Source organism: Prionailurus bengalensis, chromosome A2 (genome assembly GCF_016509475.1).
Source record: "Prionailurus bengalensis isolate Pbe53 chromosome A2, Fcat_Pben_1.1_paternal_pri, whole genome shotgun sequence".
In the NCBI taxonomy this organism is placed as follows: Eukaryota; Metazoa; Chordata; class Mammalia; order Carnivora; family Felidae; genus Prionailurus; species Prionailurus bengalensis.
In genome coordinates, this window is record NC_057348.1 from 38,991,645 (window position 1) to 39,006,567 (window position 14,923).

Genomic DNA, 14,923 nt, shown 5'->3' on the forward strand with positions numbered 1-14,923 from the left:
CCACCGTCCCTAGAGTGAGAGATGACCATCAAATTGTGCATTCGATGTTAAAGCATCCTGTGTATCTATCCACTGGTGTCATCTGTCCTTCACATGATTGGGCAGTTTGGGTTTGTTAAATGTATACGTTACATATTATCAACATTTGGTCCATGAATTAGCAAACAGGGTAGCATAGGCTTGGAGGTAGAGCCTCCAAGGTGTATTTTTGTTTCCCCCAATATTGTTGGGAAATTACCTTTGGTGGGATAAACCCTCACTTGGAGAATCCTAAGCAGTAAACTGCTAACTCATTTGTTTACTTCTAAAATGTCTGTGAGCTGATAGATGCAATTCACCATAATGAAAGTATTTCCAAGCCCTAGCCAATGATCCATAGTAATTGTGCTTTTATGATCTTATTACACATTCTCCCCTCCACTTCCTCCTGTGTTTGTCTGTTTAATAGACCCCCATCATAATAGCTGGAGGTGGAGGAGAGTGAGGTCAGGAGATGGGTTTACTGGGGTGCTTCAAAGTGTTTTCCTTGTAGAGCCGGTGGGGTCCCTGAACCCCACCTTGACAGAGGTGCTCATTGTCTTCCTTAAAGCTGATGAAAAACCACAAATCTTTTCCCAGCACAAGCTGCTTCCAATTATTCAGTAATATTTAAATTAATTAATTGCTAGTCTGATTTGTAAATTGATCTCTTAGACATTCAGTTTGTGTAAAATAGTAGATTTCAAACTTTTTCCCCCCTCAGCGGAACATCCAAGTTTTGGTAAGCACACTGTCAGATAAAATTCTTCTTGACTGCCTGTCATTTCTGGTGTTTTCATATGCAGATGGGGCAGGGGTAGCTGTGAAGAGAGAGCACAGGCAATTTTATCAACTAGAGACAAACTGGGTCTGTAGGCACTGTTGAGAAAAGTCCCATGAGAACCACTCTACACCACACGCCGGTACCAGACAGTTCTTTCCAGGCTAAAAGTCTCACCACGACCATGTTCAAAGTCCTAAAGTGATTTTCTTTTCTTTTTTTTTTCCTTTTATTTTAAATTCCGGTATAATTGGGGCGCCTGGGTGGCTCAGTCGGTTAAGTGTCCGACTTCGGCTCAGGTCATGATCTCGCAGTTTGTGAGTTCAGGCCCTGTGTTGGGCTCTGTGCTGACAGCTCAGAGCCTGGAGCCTGCTTTGGATTCTGTGTCTCCCTCTCTCTCTCTCTGCCCCTCCTCTGCTCACGCTCTGTCTCTCTCTGTCTCTCAAAAATAAACATTAAAAATAAAAAGATGTAGTATATCTATACAATGGAATACTCCTTGGTGATCAAAAAGAATGAAATCTTGCCATTTGTAACAATGTGGATGGAACTGGAGTGTATTTTGCTAAGTGACATAAGTCAGTCAGGGAAAGACAGATATATGATTTCACTCATATGTAGAATTTAACAAACACAACAGATGAACCCAGGGGAGGGAAGGAAAAATAAGATAAAACCAGAGAGGGAGGGAAACCATAAGAGTGCCTTAAATACCAAGAACGAACGGAGAGTTGCGGGAGGGGAGGTGGGTGGGGACATGGGCTAGAGGAGTGATGGGCATTTAGGAGGACACTTGTTGGATGAGCACTGGGTGTTATATGTAAGTGATGAATCATTGGGTTCTACTCCTGAAACCAATACTATATATTCACTAACTTTCACTTAAATAAATACATTCCAAAAAATCTGAGAGCATTTGGAGTGCACCCCCAATTACTTACAGACAAATCTGGATCTGGGTCAGGGCTTAGGGGCTCATCCTGTAAAATGGAGATAATGATGGCTCCAGCCTCAAAGGGCTGTTATGGGAACCAAATGAAGTAATGAATACATATGATCCATCAACTGCATCATCATAAGAGCTCAATATATGTAAACTATCAATAGCCTCATACCTACGTGATAGGTAGGAAATGACAGGTGGGCAAAAACAAAAGGACTGGAAGTATTAAATGAGATCATGGACAGCGTCTAGCAGACTATATGGCATACTTTGGTACCTAGTATATGATGGTGATGATGATGAGATCATGTTTTTTTGACTATACGTGCACCTCTTTCAGGTATGGGTACCCATCTCCAACCCCATTATAAACACATTTTCCAGTTCACGGAAATCTGGAGTAAGAAATAAAGGAAGTTAACATATTCTAAAGGGCTTACTTACCACAGTGCCTGACGTATAAGCGTTGGAAAAATGGTAGCTATTATCACTGTATATTCTTTTATAGCATTATCTTCCTTCAAAGTAAGTCTATTTATATATTTTTTGTTTCCCCCAATATTAGGCCTCTGGGGGGTATTTTTTGATTACCGAATGTTTGCCCCAATTATGAGCCATGATATCAAATGAGGAGCTCTTGAAGCAAAGAGTATGAAAGTACAAATCATCTGCAGTATATATTTCGAATGCTATTAATTACCTTTCCTAAACATCACAATAAATTTACTGAAAGTTTGAGCAAACTTGGGGCTTGACCACATGTTGGCAGAATTTGGGACCTGTGGTCACAACTGCTTTCCCTTCCTTCTACTGTGGCATGTCTGGTCTTGAGGCCTGCTTGTTAATCTTTTTACCCCAATTGTACTTGGAGAGTGCTGCTCTGAGGTTAGATCTGAGGGGGTCCAGTACCAGTGCTGCAATTGACAGCCTGACCAGCCTTGGGGGAGACACTTAAGCTCTTAGAGTGTCAGTTCTTTTCTCAAAAACATGAAACTAAAAATAGTAATACCTGCAGTACAGGGTTGTTAGGAGAATTAAAAGACAATGTACCTGATATAATGAAAGGACCCAATGAAACATCTGCTATTATCAAAGGAAAAGGGTACTGTGCCAATGTCAGTGTCCTGGTCCTGACAATGTGTTCTGGTCATGTACGATGCTATGTTGGGGGCAGCTGGGTGGAGCATACTCAGGAACTCTCTAAATCATTTTTGCTATCTCTTGTGAGTATAAGATTAGTTCAAAATAGTTAAAAAAAGGAAGAAAGAAAGAAAGAAAGAAAGAAAGAAAGAAAGAAAGAAAGAAAGAGAAAGGGAAGAGAAAAGAGGAGAAAAGAAAAGAAAAAAAGGAAGGAAGGAAGGAGTAAAGAAGGAGAGATGGAAGGGAAGAAGGGAGGGAGAGAGGGAGGGAAGGAGGGAGGGAGGAAGGAAGGAAGGAAGGAAGGAGACAAAGAAAATGGGGAGTCTCTTAATACAAAGTCAGCAAAGCTGACCATTACCAGGCCCAAAGGCTTCTGGCATGAGAAGGTACCTGTCCAGCTCCAGTGGCAGGCAGGGCTCCCTTGAACTTGGGGAAAGGCACACTCAGACCACACAAACTAATGCCCTTGCTCTGACTCTGGAGCACTCCAACTCTCTGCTGCTCTCTGCTTCTCACCACAGCTGGGAGAGGCTCTGGGAACCAGAGGGCCTGAGTGCCAGTCCTTGGGCAATGAAGGTTTGCATTCTAAAACAAGAGATTGGCATTCTGATTTCACAACCCAAACTGAGGAGGCCTGGTTATCCTAAGTGCCCTGCTCCTTCTCTGGAGGTGCAGACAGGTCAGGGAGACACTGGACTATTGTCACTGGGTCAAGGTGAGAGGTCACCTGTGACTCCTTTTGTGACACAGCCAGAAAACCTTCCCCCCAAAAGTACAATGTCTCCAAGCAACAAAAATGGAGGGTTTTATGCTTTTCCAGTTCTGGTTTCAGTCACTCCCCGAACAGCACATTGCAGTCCTACAGAACTTTCCACAATGATGGATATATTCCATATCTGCCCAGTCCGCAACAGTACAACGAGCCTCATATACCTGTAGAGCACTTGAAATGAGGCTCGTCCAACTGAGGAATACATTTTTCAATGAAATTTAAATTGCAATAGCCACAGGTAGCTAGTGACTACTCTATGGTACAGTACAGGTACAAATCAAAATTCTTCTATGCTGCTGCAAAGATTCATCAAATGTAAGGCTGGGAAGAAACACTAAAGATGTCCCCGTATCTCTACTCGTATTGTTTTTGTACAAAACGTCTTGTATAACCTGAATGGTAGGAGAAAAATACTCAGCCCACAAATACCATGGGTGATCTGCTTCTATGGAAGATGTGTTGGTCAGAGAAACATATTAACCCGTTATGATAAAAATGATAATAGCAAACATTAATCTCTTACTAGATGTAGGAAGTAGTGCTAAGTGTTTAATATGCATTATCTTCTATAATCCTCCCAACATCCCCAAACAGTTATTATTAGAACAGCATCTAACATCTACTGAGCACATGCCGTGCGTGAGGCATGATGTTAAAGCCTTACATGCTTTGCCTCATTTAATCCTCACAACCCTGTGAGATAAAGTACTAATATTACCCCATTTATAAGTCCTGCGATTTTGTGCAAGTTTCCTAACCTCAGAAAAATAGAAATACATAATGTATACATAGAAGTATATAAAATAATAATAAAAAATAATTTTAAAATAAAAAATAATAATTTTTTAAAATTAAAAATAATTAACAAATAATAATAATTTAAAAATAATAACAAATTAAGTGCCTGTGTGGCCAACAGCCAGCTTCAACGTCTGAACACTGCCAGTGCTCCTGAAGTCCTTGGAGTGCTTCCCCAAATACGTATCCTGATTTTTCGTTTGCTAACTACTTCCTAAGTTTGTGCTTTGTAGTTCTGCTGACTACATACAGCTCCCCAAATAAACGTGGGTTCTTCTTTGAACTCCGTTCCACATGCATCTCTGAGCTCTTAGTCTTCTCCAGGTTCTGCAGAACTTGATTTTCTGAATTCCTCAGGAATCTTTCATTTGCAAGTAATAAAATCCAGGGCAAACTGGCTTAGGCAAAGAAAGAATTTACGCACTCTAGAAAGAGGACCGGTCATGAGTTCAGGCTGGTCTTCAGTCGTGTTTTGGGTTGGGTTGGTCTCCTCTGCCAGGGTCTCTTGAATGATCTACCTCAGCAGATCCCGGATGACACTCTCACTGTTTCCCATTTAGCATAAATGGGGCTCTCTACCTGCCTCCTGCACCAGGCATCCTAGCAGGAATCTCAGGACTGAGTTTCAGAGGACCATTCTGGGTTAGGCACTCATCTCTGAGCCAATCACTACAGCCACAGGGATGGAATGTGCTGTTGGACATGATTGTGACTTGGGGGTATGATGCTGATACACATATGAGGGTAGCCCCACAAGACCTCTTCTATTTAAGGTGAGAGGGGATGGTTTTCCTAAGGAAAATGAGGTACTGTTCACAAACAAGAGAGGGTTGGGGTACCTGGTGACCCAGGTGGTTAAGGGACTGACTCTTGATTTCGGTTTGGGTATGATCTCACAGTTCATGAGATCGAGCCCTGAATCGGGCTCTGTGCTGACAGTGGGGAGCCTGCTTGGGATTCTCTCTCTCTCCCTCTCTCTCCCCTGCTTGCACTCTCTCTCTCTTTCTCTCTCAAAGTAAATAAGTAAACTTGAAAAAAAAAGATGGTGGACATGGATAGGTAAAGGCAAGACATGTGTGCCCCACTTCTAAGCAAAGAGGGTAACTCTGACACACCTCAGTTGCTGATGCTCCAGGTACCCCCTCCCAAGACACAAGAAACAACCTAACTGCTCCTGTGTATGGTTGACCTCCTTAACCTCTTAGGATATTAAAAATTACTCTATTCCAAAAGGAAAACATTACTGAGGACTTTATCTTTGGGTTTTCATTTTTATATACAATACTCTTTGACTCTAAAAATGTACTTTATTTGTTTAAATCAGATAGTTATGTCTCTAACTTCCTACTGATGACTACATATTCTCTCTCTACCAGAGTGAGGTAAATGAAAAAGAAATTAGTGGGTGTTATTTCAGAGATGTATGGCACAGAGATCAGCAGAAAAAGCCAGAAACAAACAAAAAAGCAACCCATGATTACTCATAATAAAGATTACCACCAAACAATGAGACTTTACGGGGCTAAAATTATGAAATATTTATAGACCAGTTCATTTTGTTTGCCACTGAAAACTAGTTTTCATTTTTCACATTTCTCTCCCTACTTCTGTTAGAAGCCATGGAAACAGCCCTCTCTTTCCCTCCCCTATGCAAATTGATTCACCTCAGCATGTACTGACCTTTTTCCTTGGCGTATTCTGTTTTTGACTGTGGCCATGTCAGTTGTAAAAAGCAGTGAAGAACCTGATAATGAATGCTTTCACAAGATAACAGTGTGAAAACCTGACCTTGAATCAATGAGAGCACAATTGCTTTGTCGAATTAAAAAGAAAAATAGTCATATATATCAATGACTATTTTTCTTCCTTAAAATAATGATAGTCCTCAACAAGAGTTTCGGAAGGCAAAACAGTATGTCTCATTCTATAGACCTATTTTCCCCAAATTGGCATGTCAATCACATTTTTGTAAACCGAATCATCATTTAAGGTCCAGGGTAACCCCAGAAATATTTTCAGTGAATCATGGAATAATCTTAATTTTAAAGGGAAAAAATACTTGTGAGTTGTCTTACATAAGTTCCTCCATTTAGAGATTTGGAAACTGAGGTACATGGTGAAAAATGACTTACCGGAAGGCATGCTTAAAGTGAGTTTCTTCTGTGATTTGTATTACTATTCTTTTTTTTTTTTTTTTTTTTGCTAAATGCAGATTCTGTTTTCAATGTTTACTTAAAAGAAGGTAGGCCTAAAGGAACAAAAGATTGCTTTCTTCACAAAGCAAGATTGCTTTCCTGTAGTTTAAATATAATTTATCATTAATTGTAAAGTTTGTAGATAAAACTATGTAGCTATTGAAACTAAATAGCTATTTGAAAGAAAAAAGCTTTCAACTGGGTGTGACTTTGCCTCTCCCTCTCCCCCCCCCCCCCCAGAGGACATTCTGCAATGCCTGGAGACTTTTTTGTTTGTCAACAACTAGGGTGAGGGGGTGCTACCAGCCACCAGAGGGTAGAAGCCAGGCACGCTGGTAAACATCCTATAAGGATTCCTTTCCTACAGAAAGAAATGATCTGGCCCCAAACGTTAATTGTGCTGATGCTGGGAAAGCCCTGGTTCAATGAACCCATTACTGCAGGTGAAGATTCCCACAAAGATAATATATCACCTTATTGTACTTACTCTGCTGATAACTGCTATATTAAAGTGTCATAATAATGCTATATCCAGCTGTAGAGAAGTTAGTGTCAGAAACCTTCCAACCTATTTCTGTTTACCTCTGCTTCTTCCTTCCTGCGAAATTGATCTTCTCTAGAAGGTCAACCCCTCCTCCAAGGCTTGGGAGCTGCTTAAGAATAAATCTGGCTGTGGGGTACATGGGTGGCTCAGTCGGTTAAGTATCAGACTCTTGATTTCCACTCAGGTTGTGATCTCACAGTCATGAGAGAGCCCCAAGTCAGCTCTTCCCTGGGTTGGGGGTGCAGCCTACTTACGATTTTCTCTCTCCCTTTTCCCCCTCCCCCTTCCCCTGCTAGAGCAAATGCACACGTGCTCTCTCTCTCTCTCTCTCTCTCTCTCAACAACAAAAACAACCCAAAAAGAATGTGTGTATGAATAAATTCGGCTGCACATAACAAAAAAATCCGATTTCCTCTGGCTTCAACAAACAGGAATTTTGTTTTCCGCACAAAAAAGAAGTCTGAAGGTGACTATCCAGGATGGTACACTGGCTCCATGATGCCACCAGAGACAAGGGATGGTTCTACCCTTCTACCCAGCCACTCTTAGAACTTTGGTCCTCATGCATATCCCCTCAGAGTGGTCAGATGGCAGTTCCATTGAAAGCCATGGGGGAGAGGAGAGAAGAGCAAAGGGTAAAGGATGCCTGCGGGTTGACAATGTCCACCTCTGGCGACCATTCCAACTAGATACTCACCGGTTAGTCTCTAAAAATCACACTCTGTTCATTGCCCATGTGCACTCATCACATACGATAATGACATAGTTACCTGTTTTCTTGTCGTGGCTCCCTTGGGCCAACCCAGTAGATGACAAACTCTGTAAGGAGTAGGTGGTAGCCTGGTCCATGCTCTGCCCAGCTGCCCTCCCATCCTTCTTCTGGTTCTGTGCTCCCCTCCCTTAGCTGCCTTAAACCTTTGCTGCTAACAGTAGAGCCTGGGTCAGGATTAGTCAAGGCTTTCCTCTGTGCAGGGAGACAGAAAAGCCTGAGTGTTTCCATCCTGGGGGCTGAGGGGGGGTGGTGGGGAGACGCGGTGTGGGGGGGCGGGTGGCCTGTAGCCAGTGAGTGCTAACACAGGACTAGGAAAGCCTACTCCCTCGTCTTGAGCAGGACACAACTTGGAGGTGTAGTTACCCTCCAGAGCTCCCTGCAGGAACTGCCGAAGACTGGAGTTTTGCCTGCGAGCACCACCTGGCTTGCCTTCTTCCTTTACTAGTTCTATCCTCCTGCCCCACCCCCCCCCCAACCCCACCCTCTGCTTTACGAGGGTCTCCCGGGAACACTGAATTAAGAAATCATTTTCACAAGAATCTTTAGTCTGCTTCTGGGGGACAAATCATGTTGCTTTGATTCACCAGCGCCTAGCACAGAGCCTGACACATAGTGAGTGCTTGAGAGCCTCGGCAAGACTGCTTTAAAAAGCAAACAAAACAACGTTAAACTTGACCAAATAACCAATTCTAGCGAAAAGAAACATTCGAATTCAGTCAAGTTCATATGATTCAGTAACAGTTACTAATTCTCTATATAAGTTTGATTCAGTTTAGTGGAACTCAAATTCAAGGTAACCTAGTCAAAGTTGGATATTAAATTTTCATTAAAATTTGAGGTGATGGATCAATATAATATGAGCAGGACTAAGATTTTAAAATGTGTCTCAGGGCACCTGGGTAGCTCAGTCAGTTAAGTGTCCAACTTTTGATCTCAGCTCAGGTCATGATCTCAGGGTTGTGAGTTCAAGCCCTGTGTTGGGTTCTGCACTGGATGTAAAGCCTATTAACATTTTTTTTCTTTTTAATGTGTCTCATTTTTTTTTTAATGTTTCTTTCTTTTTGAAGGAGAGACAGAGCACGAACGGGGAAGGGCAGACAGAGAGGGAGACACAGAATCTGAAGCAGCCTCCAGGCTCTGAGACGTCAGCACAGAGCCCAACATGGGGCTCAAACTTAGGAACTGTGAGATTATGACCTGAGCCAAAGTTGGAGGTTCAACCGACTGAGCCACCCAGGTGCCCCTTTAATGTGCCTCATTCTTTAATTAGCTTTAGGTTCCCACTGAGAAGCCCAGGAGTCTCACCCTACTAGATGTCACAAAACCCTCTTTTTGGTAAGCAGGCTGGCTACAGTGGCATCCCAGAAGCAAAGCTACAGGTAACATTAAATAAAGTTGCTCCAATGAGTGGAGGTCTGGGAAGAAGGATGAATTCCTAAGGGGAGTTTAAATCTGTGCAGAGCTCTCCCGGGTCCTCAGCCCTCACAGTTTCTGTTTGCTGCACTCTTTCTAGCCTGCTGACTGCCCTTCATGGTCCTGGGTGCTCTCTCGCGGTGAGTCCACGGCAGGTCATGGTGCCTGACCCCCGGGGCAAGGCCTTTTCCAAGACACGCAGAACCCTCTCTGGGAAAACAGAGGTTTGAAAGAAGGGAGTCTGGGATTGGCTGAGTACTGTGACCGAATTTCAGTTAACATCTTACTTCACATTTACAGTACTTCACTTAGAGCCAAACATTTTCCTATCCCAACTTACTCTTGGCGTTGGAGTTAGATTCCCTGAATTCCAATCCCAACTCTGTCACATTCAAGCTCTGTGATATGGTGCACCTCATTCTCTCTCCCTGGGCTGCAGTTTCCTAAGTACAGAATGCAAGGGACATGAGAGAATGAGGTCTTGGTCTTTTGTGACTGTTACTATATTCCTAGTGACTAGACAGTGCCTGAAATATGGGATGTACTCATTAAGTATTGCCTTATTAACGAATGATGTGTTTGTGAAGATCGAAGGAAATCAGTTAGTACGAAGGACTTTGCATAGTGTCTGGCACAAAGCCGTCTCTCAATAAATATTAGCTATCCACATGTAAAATAGACATATAAATATATACTTTATTTTTTATACCTGGTCACATAGCTTCTAGGCTTAATGCGATGTTCTCTAATCCATTCTTTTCAATAACAGAGGTATCTCCCTACTTCCTGACAGCAATAGTACATGTAGTAAACACTGCTGATTGCCCAATCAGCCTCCATTCACCCCTTTCTTTCTTCTTAACAGAACCTAGCTCCTGAGCAAGTATTCAACATTCCACATGTCTCATGACTCAGGAGAATGTAATCCAAGACTAAGCTCTAGAGTGGATCTTAAGCAGTCTGAGCCAATCACATGGCATCCTTTCCCCCTTGCCCCACTTCTGTGATTCTGATTGGTCACATAATTAATGCCGGTCCAATAAGAATGAGGGAAATATTTCCATTTCACACTTGGAGTGTGGTTTTTCCCTCTCCCATCAGGGGGTCAACTGAGAACAAAGAAGCAGGTGGATCTAACTGCCACTGACGTGTCACAACCACCTGGAGCTCCAGAATTACGTTTCACTCATCATGAGAAAATGGAATAGAGAGATGGAGAGGGCAAGGCAATTGATAGTATCTTTGATGGTTCCACTCTTTCCAGGTATGTCTTGTTTGTCATTTAGGATGGGCTTTTCAGCACCTTGCAACAAGAAGCATTCTACCTAATGGATTGCAAAATTATTTAGGAGGTGATACTAAAAATGCCTTCTTCAAATAATAATAGTAATGATCGCCAATGCTTACTCATCACTGTGTCAAACACTGTGCCAAACTCTTTGGCTATTTTACTTATTTATGCTTCCAAACAATCATTATGAGGTAGAGATTGTTATTAAGCTCATTTTCAGATAAGGAAATCTTTGTCCAGCTGTATGTCAAAGACACACACACGCACACACGCACACACACGCACACACACACACACACACACACACACACACACAACAGGTTAGTGACGGAGGTGGAGTTTAAACACTGGCAATCTGGCTCTAGAGCCAACCTTATACCTAGTCCTACACCTAACCAGTGAACTATACAGTGTTTAATGTGATGAAGGTTCACAGTGACACACATATACACCACCACCACAACAAAAATAAGAATGGAGTGTGCTTCGCTTAAAAAAAAAAAAAGTATACTAAGCCTTTCTCAGGAAATAATTGAACACTAGCTCAATTTTTTTGCTGGCGTATCTTTTTTGTCCATAAAATGTATCCCTTTTTGAAAACACATATTCATCCATTCAGTCATTCATTAAATATTTATTGGGTTCTTATGTGTCAGCCTTTGTGCCAGGTGCTACAGGTATAAAAGTGAGTAACTTCCTGTCTAGCGGGAAAGACCAGCAAATGGCAATCACCATGCTGGGTGAGGAGCACTTCCTCGGGGCGGGGAAGTTGTAGAAATAATGTCTACACCACGGGAACATCAAAACATGGTACCTTAACCAGCTGGTGCAACAGTAGTGTCAAGGAATGCTTTCCACGTGAGACAGAAGACTTCTCTATGGGACGCAGGAGAGCATCTGTACAGAGGCCTGCAGGGGGAAAGAGAATATGGCATATTCATCATGCTGCTGAGTGTGGGGATTCTGTGTGGGGTCTGGGCAAGTAGGGACTGGGCAAGAGAGAGGGGAAAGCAGACTCGAGAGTCAGGGAGATAAGCAGTGGCCAGGAAGTTTGGTCTTTGTCTAACCCAGGTCCTCTAGAAAGTGGACTACAAGGCAGAAATGAAAGCAATGACGCTTAATGTGGGGGATGCAAGGCCAGGGCAATGAGGAAAGTTATAAAGGGAAGGAAGGCAAATGCAGAAGCAAAGCAACATGAGGGAACTATAACACATGGCCTTGGTGGCCACCATGTTACAATGAGCCAAAAGGAGGCACAGCAAGTAACTAACTCAGCAGGTGAATCTGCATGGGACAAGGGACTTTGCTTGAAAGATTATAAGAAGAAACCTCTCCTTGTAGTCCACAAAAGTAGCAAGAAGGGGAAAGTTCTCTGCCCAGCTCCCTTCCATATCCTACTTTCCTTTGTTTAAGGAATATCTATTCGAAGTTAACTTCTCCATCTTTCTGGTTATGTCACCTGGCACAACCCAAGAAGTCAGACGTCATGCTCCGTCGTGTGGCATTTCATGCGATTTTGGAAGTGGAGGTGGGTGTGTGACACTGGAAGGCCATGCAGGCCCACCACTTCAACTTGGACCCCAGACAGCAGAGCTGAGCTCCTTCATAAAGGAAAAAGGTAAAAGAATCTACGAAGGTGGGGAGGTTTGTGTGCAACACAGTCTTTCCCCTGAAAGAAGCTCTGAAGGGCTTCAAGCCTAAGGAAGCCATAATCAGGTTAGAGCTTAGAAAGCTCATCCAGGCTGTAGTGTGAAGGGGGGATTTGAAAGGGCAGATCCAAGAATATGCAGACCACACTAGAGTCTGGTCTAAGGTGGATGGACTTGTCCAAAACCAAAGCAGTCAAGTTGACTGTACTTTGTAACTAAGTGGATATGGAGGGTGAGGGAGAGAGGTGGCACCCAGCTGTTTGGCTTGGGCAGCTAAGGATTAGAGTGTGGTGCCATTTCCCGAGATGGGGAATGGATAGAAAGGAACAGGCTGGAGGTGGGGCAGGGTAGGGAGGAAATAAAGATGCTGAATTCAGTTTTGAACATATTGAAGTTGAGCAATTTGAGACACATCCAAGTAGATGTGTTTTAAGGCTGTCGGTGACACAAGTCTGGTGTTTGGGAGCAATAGCTCAGCAGGAGACACAGATTTTTGATCAGTGGAGGTGGGTAATGAAGCAGGTGCGGGGGTGCATGAGATGTGTCAAGAAGAACATGTCAGAGAAGAAGAAAACAGGTTCGAGGGCCCAGCTTTCTTAGGCTCCACAATGCTACTGTATAATGACTGGGCAGCAAGACCAAGAGGAGACTCCAAAGGAAGCCAAGAATGACCAGAGATGTCCCTGGGGCAGGAAAGCTCTCCAAGGACATGGGGAACAATGTCAGCTGCTGCAGAGGAGTCAAGTCAGAAAAAGAGTGAGAAGTGTTCAATGGATTTAGAAATGAGCAGGTGATTGGTATCCTTGTTGTGAGCAGGGCCAATGGAGTGGGTTGGATTTGGGGTATGTAGAAGCAAAATGGGGAGAAAATACTGATCTCTCGTGCAGAGCTTACTTACAATTCAGAATAGTCACTGTGATTAGTGATGATGCAAAGGTCAAGAGATTGCAGGGCAAAAGAGAGTTCCAGTAGATTTTAGCTCCATACCCTATTCTGTTTCTTCACAGCACCTTTCACAATGTGAAGCAGTATTACTTATGTGCTTACTTGTTGTCTTGTCCTCTAGAATGGAAGCACCATGAAGTCTGAAATTTTGTCTTGTTCACTCCTGCATCCCCAGTGCATGGCACAAAGTAGCCATTTAATAAATATTTGTTGAATAAAGGATTGGCTGAATCTGATGAAAATAGGTAAAGGAAAAAAATAAACACAATGAGTTTAATTATATGGACATAATGTTCAGATTCTTTATGAGGAATTATAGATGCGCATTAAAATCAGGAAAAGTAAGTTGTGAGGATGCCTGTAAGACATCTCCTGGGGTTGGCCTCCCAGACTTTACTCATAATGTAAGTGGACATCAACAATACTCAAAGACTGTGATGTACTTCCAGAAGACTTCTAATCTACAACTCTCCTATAGACATTTATTTATTTTAATTTTTTTAATGTTTATTTTTGAGACAGAGAGAGACAGAGCATGAGCGGGGGAGGGGCAGAGAAAGAGGGAGACACAGAACCCTAAGCAGGCTCCAGGCTCTGAGCTGTCAACATATAGCCCAATGCAGGGCTCGAACTCGTCAACTGTGAGATCATGACCTGAGCTCGCCCAACCGACTGAGCCACCCAGGCTCTCCTCTCCTATAGACTTTTATGAAGAAGTGTTATTAGCAATTAGATTCTAAACTGCAAAGTAACTATCTTAGGGACTAAATAACATTAAATAAATAAATAGATAGATAGATAGATAGATATGTATATTTGTGTGGGTGTGTGTGTATTTCCATTACTTTACTCAACTAAAAGACAGAAATTATGTACTTGAATTTTGAAGCTTGCATATTCATAATCTTGTATTCCTAGTAAAGGCAACATCATACATAGTATACAACAACGATGTCAAAGACCTACTTTACTGTATTGCAGGATGAAAGACCTACTCCCTATGGAATCAATTTTAGCGGAAGTAAACACTGAAATGGCAATTCCAGGAAGAATGCTGTCCTTGGCATAATTTCCTTCTTATCTCTACTTTCTATAGCTTCTATATGGTCCCATGTTTTAGCCACAATCAATTAATTATGTGCTCTGAAGTATTTAATAACTTTACCAGGCCCAATTCTGTTAGTGACTCACTATGGTAGATGTGTGTTCCATTTAGATTGTGAATTCTGGTCTCCAAACCTTGTGATTTCAGTGATAAGCATGAAATGTGGAGATATGGAAAGAGAATGTCTTCTCAATTTAAGGAGCATTGTTCTTCATGACTGTAGTAGAAATTAAGAAGGAAAGAGTACCACTTAAAGTATGTTACCAGTGTAAGGAGAAGAGCAAAACTCATAAAACCAGTGTGCTTTGGGGAAATTCATTGGTCTTTGAATGGATTTCACAAGTCCAGGGGTGAAACAGTCAGAGTAATATCCCAGATTGCCCTAGCTGGCTAATTAGTCAGTTTAGGGTAAATTAGGCTGGAGGAACATATATACCTTCAAATCTCAATGGCTTTCAATCATAACATCTTATTTCTGATTCTCCTTATACACGTATCTCAGAATTGGCTTTAGAGAGTTCTGCTTCCACTATGGTAGAGTAGGTTCCATTATCTGC

General features: G+C 42.4%; 1 long non-coding RNA gene across 1 annotated transcript; it reads left to right on the plus strand.

Moving 5' to 3' along the window:
• Window positions 1-12,138: 12,138 nt before the first annotated feature.
• Window positions 12,139-13,543, plus strand: LOC122486407. Its single transcript, XR_006298146.1, has 2 exons — window positions 12,139-12,285; window positions 13,383-13,543. It is a non-coding gene; the product is annotated as an uncharacterized LOC122486407 (long non-coding RNA).
• The last annotated feature ends 1,380 nt before the right edge of the window (window positions 13,544-14,923 follow it).